Source organism: Alligator sinensis, unplaced genomic scaffold (assembly GCF_000455745.1).
Source record: "Alligator sinensis unplaced genomic scaffold, ASM45574v1 scaffold647_2, whole genome shotgun sequence".
Lineage (NCBI taxonomy): Eukaryota > Metazoa > Chordata > Crocodylia > Alligatoridae > Alligator > Alligator sinensis.
In genome coordinates this window covers 1,359,194-1,368,835 of record NW_005841832.1, presented here as the reverse complement: position 1 = coordinate 1,368,835, position 9,642 = coordinate 1,359,194, and the positions used below count along the sequence as shown (strand labels likewise).

The 9,642-nt window shown below is 47.7% G+C and overlaps 1 protein-coding gene across 1 annotated transcript in view; it reads right to left on the bottom strand.

Annotated features, from left to right (window-relative positions):
• DDR2 (discoidin domain receptor tyrosine kinase 2) overlaps positions 1-9,642 on the bottom strand; it is an 85,720-nt gene that overhangs the window by 35,955 nt on the left and 40,123 nt on the right.

Here is a 9,642-nt window from a genome sequence, read left to right as displayed (position 1 = left end):
CTGCATGATCTGTAGCTCTGCTTTTTGTTCTCTGCACTGTGTTTGCTCCCCAGGCTGTTGTTCTGCTTTCTGTTCCCTGCTCCCTCCTTAATCTGCCATGTACCTCCCACAGAGGCTGCCTGTGCCACTTGTAGCACCCAGGCCCTGAGTTGGCCACCCCTGCTGTAGGAAACCTGGATTCATTTTATGAGACATTTAGTCCCTGAAAAAAATCCCAGCCAAGATTAATAATGAAATAAGAAATTACAAATGGATCCAAGAATGGTGACCTCCAGAGCAGGCTGACACCCAGACCTGGAAGAGGTCCACAGTACCGTACTGAGACTACCAGTAATTTGTATTTACAGCTAGGAGGAGATCTGGCTCCACCTAGTCCTTCTCCCAACACCAAGAGCTGAAGGAATCAGCTCTTGATAGCAACAGCTATGTCCAGCAGCAGCAAGGTAAGAGGACCCTTGTGAGTGCAGCTATGTGATGCATATGTTTCTTCTTGTGGCCACGTCCAAGGAGGAAGAGAAGCCCAACCTGCCATGCTCAATAAGGAAGTGTAAAACCTTTATCATTTCTCAGTGATTCTCCTCTCCAACAGCTGGCTTCTACTTTGCTCCACTTTGGCCCCTGCTGGATTTCATTAGCATCCAGCAAGCTTCTAGAACCAGAAATGATTAACGAGAGACCAGAAGGCTCTCCATACAAAAGGAGATATACGTCAGGAGAGCAGAGTAGAAGGTACGCTTAAGAAAGTAAGTCAGATTTCCCCAGGTATAAATGGAAATAATTAATAGACCTAAAGATGCAGGGCCCACCCCATGGACTGACAACTTGCCAGTCAGTCTGTAGGTTAAACAGCTATATCAGCTAACCCCAAGAGGGCAGCACCCACAGAGTGCCAAGACTGTATTACATAAACATTGTATTATGCCAGAGGCACGGATTTCTTAGGGTGATCTCTTTTATTGGACCTATTATGTAGTTGTGATAAAGTTAAGCAAGATTTCAAATCCTTTTCTTCATTGCCCCTTGTATAACTTCTGGACCATCATGGCCACAACGTCATTCTTATACTACCAAAACATTTTATTATAAATTGTCCAGACATGCAATTCAGCCATCAATAGATCAACCAGTCTGTCTTGAGCTTATATTTTAGCTTTAGATCTAAAGCTCACTCATAACTGTGATATGTTTAAGATCCTACCCTGTCAAAATGAAAGTTCTGCAAGTAACCTTAATGATCAGATGCCCAACAGAACATCATATGCCACAAACTAAACCAGCAAGGCTCTCCAAAACTAATTCTAACCACAGTTACACTGGCCATACCCAGGTATGAGAGCTTTAGCAGCCACTGCCAGGTTTAACAACTATACAAACCTCACAAAGAGAAAAAAGACACCATTTTCATTGAGGTGTAGAACTACTTCCATCTATACCAGGCCATAACAGCTATGCCATCCACACTGAGATGCGGTACTAAGGCCACCTGAACCAACATGTAATATAGCTACACCATCTGCATTGAGCGGTAGTACTACACCACCTGTACCAATATGTAAGAGCTACACCATTGGCATCAGGTGTAGCCCTAACATGATTGGTGCCAAGGTGTAATCGCCTGGTCATGCAATCATACATACAAGAGGAGCAGCAGAACCTAAGCTCAGGCCAGCAGGACACCTGCTCTGTTTCTTTGAGGACACTCCCAGCATTGGTGTCAGTGCTTGCAAACTGAGAGAAGCCCGAGGCCAAGCCACTCACTATCAGCCATAACAATGGCAGAAAGGGCTCCAGGGCCCACTCCTTGGAAGCATCTGAATGAGCTACCAGGGCTCTGGCATTACTAGTGTCAGCTGCAAGATCTGAGCACCAGTATGGTCAGTAGACAAGTCATTATGCCATCCTTCATCCCTTTCTGGCACTAAGCCTTGATTGCATTGGATTTACATAACAGGAGCTGGCCAAGAGCTTAATGCTGACCTTCATGGCTCAACCCAGGGAACATGTGTGAGGAGCACAAGCAAAGGTTGGCACCAGGGGGCCTGACAATTCTGGCAGGAAACATCACCCCCATTCCTGAGCAGGAACCCTGAGTTCACCTCCCCAGTACACTGGCAGCCAAGGTCCAAGAGAAGAGAGTGAATTGAGGTTCCCACTCAGCCTTCTGTCCCAGTCCAGCAGGAACTTAACCCAGGTGATAGAGGTGTGGGGCTTTTTTGATGAATGAGCTCTCTAAGGATTTATCTATCTCATCCCTAAGCTCCCACAATCATGACTGGATGTTAGACCCACAGTTCCCCTTTGAGACAGGGGAGTGTTTGAAGAGAAGAAGCTGAGACCCTGGATGAAGTAAGCAATTTGCTTAAGGCCACACAGGCTTGAGGCAGGACTTGCACCCACAGTCACATCTTGATTCCTGCTTCAACACCCTGTCTACTATACCACTAACTGAAGTACACACATCTCAACTGATGAACCTTCCTGAAGGCAATAGGGAAGCCAAACAGTCCAGTGTCCTAGGGCTGAGCTAGGGGTTGGACAGATGCTCACAGAGCTAAGCTTATAATAGGAAGCTGATGTACACAGCCCCCAGGACTGATGGGAGCAGGCTGGCCTTCGTGCTAGGTGCACCCGTCTCTCATCATACCCAAGAGCTGGCTTCCTGCATGCCCTCAAATTATGGTGCACAGCCTTGCAGTCACAAATAGCCTGGCAAAGGCATAAGTTTCTCACAATAAATCAAGGCATGAGCCCCCAGCACCAGGGAATGACCAGACAATACCAGAGCACGGTGTCCAGCCCAGGTCTAGGTCCAATCTCTACAGCAGTGCTGACCAAACCTTCTAACTCAGCACTTTATGAAAAGGAAATGATGACATGGTTTTGCCTTCTGTTGCTTCGCCAGATGGAAGAGACCCCATTCTACATAGCCGGCAAAAGAGAAAACCCAGGCAGAGAGCCTTATAGGCATGTGAATACCAAACTTCTGAGCTTTGCAGTGTTAGATGATTCCTTAGTTGAGGGCTCAGCAATCTCTATGGTTTGTGAGACAGATCAGACCCAGCCCACAGACATGGAGCTGTGGTGGCAGGGGCTTCTCCTGTGCTGTGGTGGGGAAAAAGTGGCAGTGGTGGTGGCAGTGTCCTGTTTTTGTCACCCTCCTACCTCTGATCTGAGCTGGGTTAGTTCAGCCTGCAGCCTGAAAAAGTTGCTAACTGCTGCTTTTGTTAATTTACAGAAACCAATCTCTTGCCATCACCCTGAATATTTTGCAAGGAAGGAATTCCCCTACCCCCAGAGCTGCTTTTTAGAAGGAGTTTGGTTTCAGACCAGGATTTTCCTAAAAACTCTACTATTTCAATATTCAGCATTTTGTAAAATAGGGGATTATAAAGGAAATGTAACCCTGACTCAGAATATAGTGCTGTGAATTAGTAGCCTTGCAGTGCTGGACAGGTTTATTTATTTGATTTATATGCTGCCATTCCCAACAGAGGCTCAGGAAAACTTACAACAGGAGAACAGAATAACTTATAAAATGGGTCTAAACAATACCCTAGCCTAGCTTTGCTTGCTAAACACCTGCCCAAATAGGAAGGTCACTTCCAAAAAAGATGTCCAAGCTTGGGTTGTGGTTGGTCTCAGGAGAGAGGGAATTCCAGGCTCTAGGGGTGACTGCTGGGAACAACTTCCCACAAGTTTTATGCCAAGCAGAGTTGGCACATTTATTGCCAGTCTTGGCCATTTTCAAGGGGCCTAGGCCAAGCAGCAGAAGTGTAGCGAAGCAGAAGGTACCCAAGCTGTGTCTGAGTGACCGTAAACTAAACCTTTGCAGATGTGACAGCTAGCTTAGTCAACCATGCAAGGGAAGCCATCAACATATCTAACTAAACCAGTAATGAGATACAGTCTTTCAACTGCAGAGTGGAGGGCAAGAGAAGAAGGCTGTCCCTTAAGTATGTTATTGATGGAAGACTGGGTATACTGGGGAGAACCTGTGACTATCTAAGCCAGGGGTGGGCAATTATTTTGGAAGGCCACTTCATGAGTCTGGCATTCTCTCACAGGCTACACCTCTCACTCCTTCTCTCTCACCCGCTCGACAGCCAGTCAGACAGTCCCTGCAGCTGCAGCACACCCCGATCCACACCATCCCAGCCCCATCTGTAGCTTACACCAGCTCCCACCCTGCGTGCTGCACAGGTGCCAGCATCAGCTGTGGACACTCTTGGCAAGTTCCCAGTGGGGATAGGAGTGACCACCTAGGACCACAGCTGATGTGCTAATGTATCCCAGTCCTCACCCAAAACCTGCCGGCCACATCCACAGCCCATCCACCACTACTTCCGGCGTGCAGGGTAGTAGCTAGTGTAAGCCCTGGATGGGGTCAGAACGTGCCCATCCGCTGGCAGGACGCAGCAGTCAGAGCTGCCAGCTCCCCACAGGCCAGATCCCATAACTTTGTAGCCACTCACCTGTGGGCCAGACACAATCAGTCGGTGGGTCAGATACAGCCTGTGGGTTGTATTTTGCCCACCCTGATCTAAACTGACATGTTTATGAATTGGTTCCTATGATGGCAGGACAGTGGACTTGACCAAAAGTCCTTTCCAATCTTATGTCCTATGAATATTCCTGAACCCCCAAGATGCAGCAGGCAGGGAAAGCACCTGCTGATAGACTGACTCGGTATTTCAGAAGTAATGTCACCATGGGTGGAACCTGCTGAGGTTTGAATAGAGAGGGGCAAACCAGTTTTGAGAAAATTGCAGCCAGGTCTTATTCCTTCTGCCACCTCCTCAATCACATGCATGGCTTGGAAGGTTCATAGGATAGTGGATGAAAGGAGGAGACAGAGTGCCTGTGCTGAGCTCTGTTACTGACTGGCTGCGTCATCTTGTATAAATTAACTAAGACTGCATTTTCAAACAGCTGTGCCAACACTGGAGCTGAACCCTCCCTCAACCAACCAGCAAATTCATCTCGCCTCATCTGCTCCCTGCCATTGCAGTGGGCTTAAATGTGGGTGGCACCTCTGTCTGACTGTGGCATGCTGTGACTACGTCTCCAGTGAACTGTAATGCTGCATTTTGACTAAATTATGAGGCTCAGTAAACAAGTAACGAGGTGAAATTTAATGGCTTGTGATGTACAAGAGGCCTTATTAGATGATCTCATGGTCCCGCCTGAGTTTGGATGAAGCTATTAAATTAACTTGCACATGCCAAAGAGCTAATGAATAGTTCCTGTGCATCCAAATACCTCTTCTGCATGTGCATGCTTTATTTTTACTGGCACAGATTAGCTGCAGATGTTTGAAAGGTTTGCCTTTAATTTACATGTAGCTGCTAATACTTGGGGCTAACAATAAGTGCTTCCCAATCTTAAAAGGCCATTTGTGGCTGCAAAATCCTTGGAGATCTTACACAGCAGGTGCAATGGGTTCACAAAATTCCACTGTGGTTCTTAGAGCCAGTTTTGTAGGTACAGAAGTCTACACAGCGCTCTTCAAAGCTCTAGGAGGAAAATCCTTATTGATGGACTCTTTTGCTTACTGGGCTTGATAAACAGGAGTGAATGGCCCAGGTGCCAACTAGTCCTTTCTCCCTCCTCATCACAGGCACTCAGGTCAGTCATGACTAGCCAAATCCCAATTAGGACTCAAATCAACTCTGTGGCTGCAGTTTGCTGGCAAATTCTGTAAGCCAGCTCCTTGGCTCTACTGATAAATTTCTACTCACATAGACACTACTCTGCTGGAAAAGCATTGGGATGTAACCAGGACACACAAAAAGAGATTCTGGTAGTGTTTCATTGTGAGTATCTTGGGCACATGCCTGGAGATACTCTGCCTCTGCCCCACCTCCAGGGACACTTGCTGTTGTCCATTATATAGGCCATGGTCCAGAGCAAGGGTGTGCAAAATACAGCCCGTGGGCCAGATCCGGCCCACCACCTGATTGTCTCTGACTTGTGGGTGCCTGGCTGAGAACTTCTGGGATCCAGCCCGTCAGCAGCCAGCAGCTCCAGCTCTGGCCACTGTGTGATGCCAGGCAGGTGGGGCTGTTTCCACTACACAGGGCAGGTGGGTGGGACTGCTTCCGCCCAGTGCTGATGCCACAGCATCAGCTGTGGACCCAGGCAGACACCCTGATCCCCACCCAGGACCTACCAGCCATGTCCACAGCTAAGGCCGGCAGCCACCGTGGGCTGCTTCTGGCACACCAGGCAGGGGCTGGCATAAGCTGTGGACATGGGTGGCAGGTTCCGGGTTGGGGTGGGATCAGGACGTGCTACAGCTCTGGGCATGGTGGGGGTTGGAGCGTGCTGCAGCTCTGGGCAGGTAGAGGATTGAGGGGAGAGAGAAAGAGAAGTGTGGCCCTCAAGAGGACACCAAAACTCATTAAGTGGCCCTCCAGCCAAAATAATTGCCCACTGCTGGCCCACAGCAAAGCCCCCGCTATCACTATCCTCTCTCACCTTCCCTAGGAATTCCTCCCATCACTACCATCCAGACCTCACAAAGGGGCTGGATTTCACAGGATGTGCTACATTTTGGCTGAATCCAACTGCCTGTTCTGGCATACTAAAAAGGCAGGCAAAGTTAAGTAGACACATGTCTACTTAACTTACATGTCTAGACACATGTCATGTTAACTTACATGTCTAGACACACTAGGGGGAACCAGAAGGGTTTGGGGGAGACGCTGTTTCCCCTAGCCCCTGCTGGCATAACAAGGAATAATGGGCACAAGTTGATGGAGAGGAGGTACAGATTGGACATCCGAAAAAACTACTTCACAGTCAGGGCGGCTAGGAGCTGGAACCAACTTCCAAGGGAGGTGGTGCTGGCCCCTACCCTGGGGATCTTTAAGAAGAGGCTGGATACTTACCTGGCTGGACTCATTTGAGTCCCGTTTTTGTTTTTAGGGGGAGTGGTTTTGTTTGTGTTTTTGGGTTGTTCTCCCGCCCTGGCGGGGGGTCGGGCTAGAAGATCTATTAGGTCCCTTCCGACCCTGAAACTATGAAACTATGAAACTATGTGAGACTTCCCTACCAAATACCTGTAGCAGGGGGAAAGTACTCCAGGGTGGGAGTCAGGAGGCCATGAGTCTAATATTGACTTTAAGAGACTGCTATTGACATTCACATGAACATCAGACCTATTATTACTGCCTTAGGCCCTTGTTCCCCAACCATAGAAGGTGCCTGCTAACAGAGAGGTTGCAGAAGGTTTTTCTGCCAGCACTGACCATAGGACCCAAATCTAATATACGAGGGACAGGTGTCATCTGACTGAGACATGTAGCTTGGTTATTCTGTCTTTAACCACACCCATTGTAGCACTACGTCTAGAACCCGGACATCCTTATCTCCAGTGCTCTCCAGCTACCTGGCACACATCAACATGCATACCGGCTAGGTATATGTCAAGTCTTTTTCTAAGGGCTGGTCTGCAAAAAATGATAACAATTATTCCTGAGGCTTAATGCCAAGTGTTATGTCTTGGGGATTCGAAAAGCTATAGTTCATACCCCACAAGTGACCTGTGGTAAGGGAGCACTTTGTGGTCATTTATGACACACTGTGGTTTTCCTCTTTAAGAAACTGATTCATGTAATTCTCACATTGAAAAAGCATCCTTTAAAAACTAGTTTTAAAGGTAAAAGGCATTATAATTTGCAAGCTGCTGCAGTGTGCACCCTAACACCAGGGGCCTGCTTGTGTATTTATATAGGGGTTATGGACTGGTGGGTTTGACGATAAAAAGGCCTGTTACACTCCCCATGGGTTTCACAATGACCTTCCGCCCTCCTCATCTGTGATCTCTGGTGATTGGTGGGGAAGGTCCATTACAATCCCAGTAGGGATTACCCTGACCAATCACTACCATCAGTAGAGGTTTCCTGACCAATTATGTCCCTCACTAGGGATTCCCCCCCACTGATTACCTTCTGCAGTAGGTATTATCTTGTAATAGGTCTTCAATCCCCAGAAGGTCATCAACACCCCAGTAATCACCACTGGCATCACAATGTCCCATCTTTCCTCAAGAAGCTTATTTGACACTCCCCCTCCTGGAAATTCTTTCACACATACAATGCTTCTTCAGGTATATAGGGAGTAAAAAGAAGGTGCAGGGTAACATAGGACCCCTACAGGATAAACTATGGAAATTAGTGACAGATAGTGGGGCAAGGCTGAGCTCTTCAATGAGTTTTTTGCCTCCGTACTCTTGAACACGGATCAGGACAAATCTGGTCAGGTCCCAGAGGACTGGAAAAGGGCCAATGTGGTCCCTGTTTTCAAGAAGGGAAGGAAGGAGGATCCAGGTAACTATAGACCGGTTAGTCTTACCTCTATCCTCGGGAAAACCTTTGAAAAAATTATTAAAGATCACATTTGTGGGAGTCCAGCGGGAAAAACAATGCTGACGGGCAACCAGCATGGATTCATAGCAGGTAGATCCTGCCTGACTAACCTTGTTTCTTTTTATGACCAGATCACAGAATGTGTAGACACAGGAGTTGAGGTAGATGTCATTTACTTAGATTTTAAAAGTCTTCGATATGGTATATCATCCTATTCTCGCAGATAAACTGAGTGGCTGTGACATAGATGACTACACGGTTAGGTGGGTGGCAAATTGGCTAGGGGTTACAGCCCAAGAGTGGTGGGTCAGTATTGACCTGGAAAAAAAGTGGGCAGTGGAGTCCCACAGGGCTCAATCCTTGGACCTGTGCCATTCAGTGTCTTCATCAGTGAGCTGGATGAGGGCGTGGAAAGCACTCTGTCCAAATTTGCAGATGATACCAAATTATGGGGTAAAGGTAACACACTAGAGGGTAGGGAACAGGATCTGGACAGGATGGAAAAATGGGCGGAACAGAATAGGATGCAGTTCAATAAGGACAAGTGCAAGGTGCTGCACCTAGTGAGAAGGAATCACCAGCACACTTACAGGCTGGGGGATGACCTTCTCAGCAGCATAGTGGTGGAAAGGGATCTTGGAGTCATAGTTGACACCAAGATGAACATGAGTCGTCAATGTGACGAAGTGATCAGTAAAGTTAACCGCACTTTATCATGTGTTAGCAGGTGCAAGACAAAAAGGTCCAGGGAGGTGATACTTCCCCTCTATGTGGCCTTGGTCAGGCCGCAGTTGGAGTACTGCATCCAGTTTTGAGCGCCACACTTCAAGAGGGATGTGGACAATCTCATCGGGGGGGACGGCAGGAAATAGGGAATATGATGTTTACCATTGGGTTAACTAGAAACAATGGCCACAAACTGAAGGAGAGCAAATTTAGACTGGATATCAGGAAAAAATTCTTTACAGTGGGGGTAGCCAAAATATGGAATATGCTTCCAAGAAGGGTGGTGCTGTCCCCTTTCTTGGAGGTATTTAAGAGGAGATTGGACAAACTCCTGTCTGGGATCATCTGACCCCAGCGCTCTTTCCTGCCCAGGGCAGGGAGTCAGACTCGATGATCTAATAGGTCCCTTCCAACCCTAAAATCTATTAAATCTATGAAACCTTGAGAGGGTTCAGAGGAGGGCCACTCATATGGTTAGAGGCCTGCAGGCAAAGCCCTACGAGGAGCAATTGAGGGCCCTGGATCTCTTCAGCCTCCACAAGAGAAG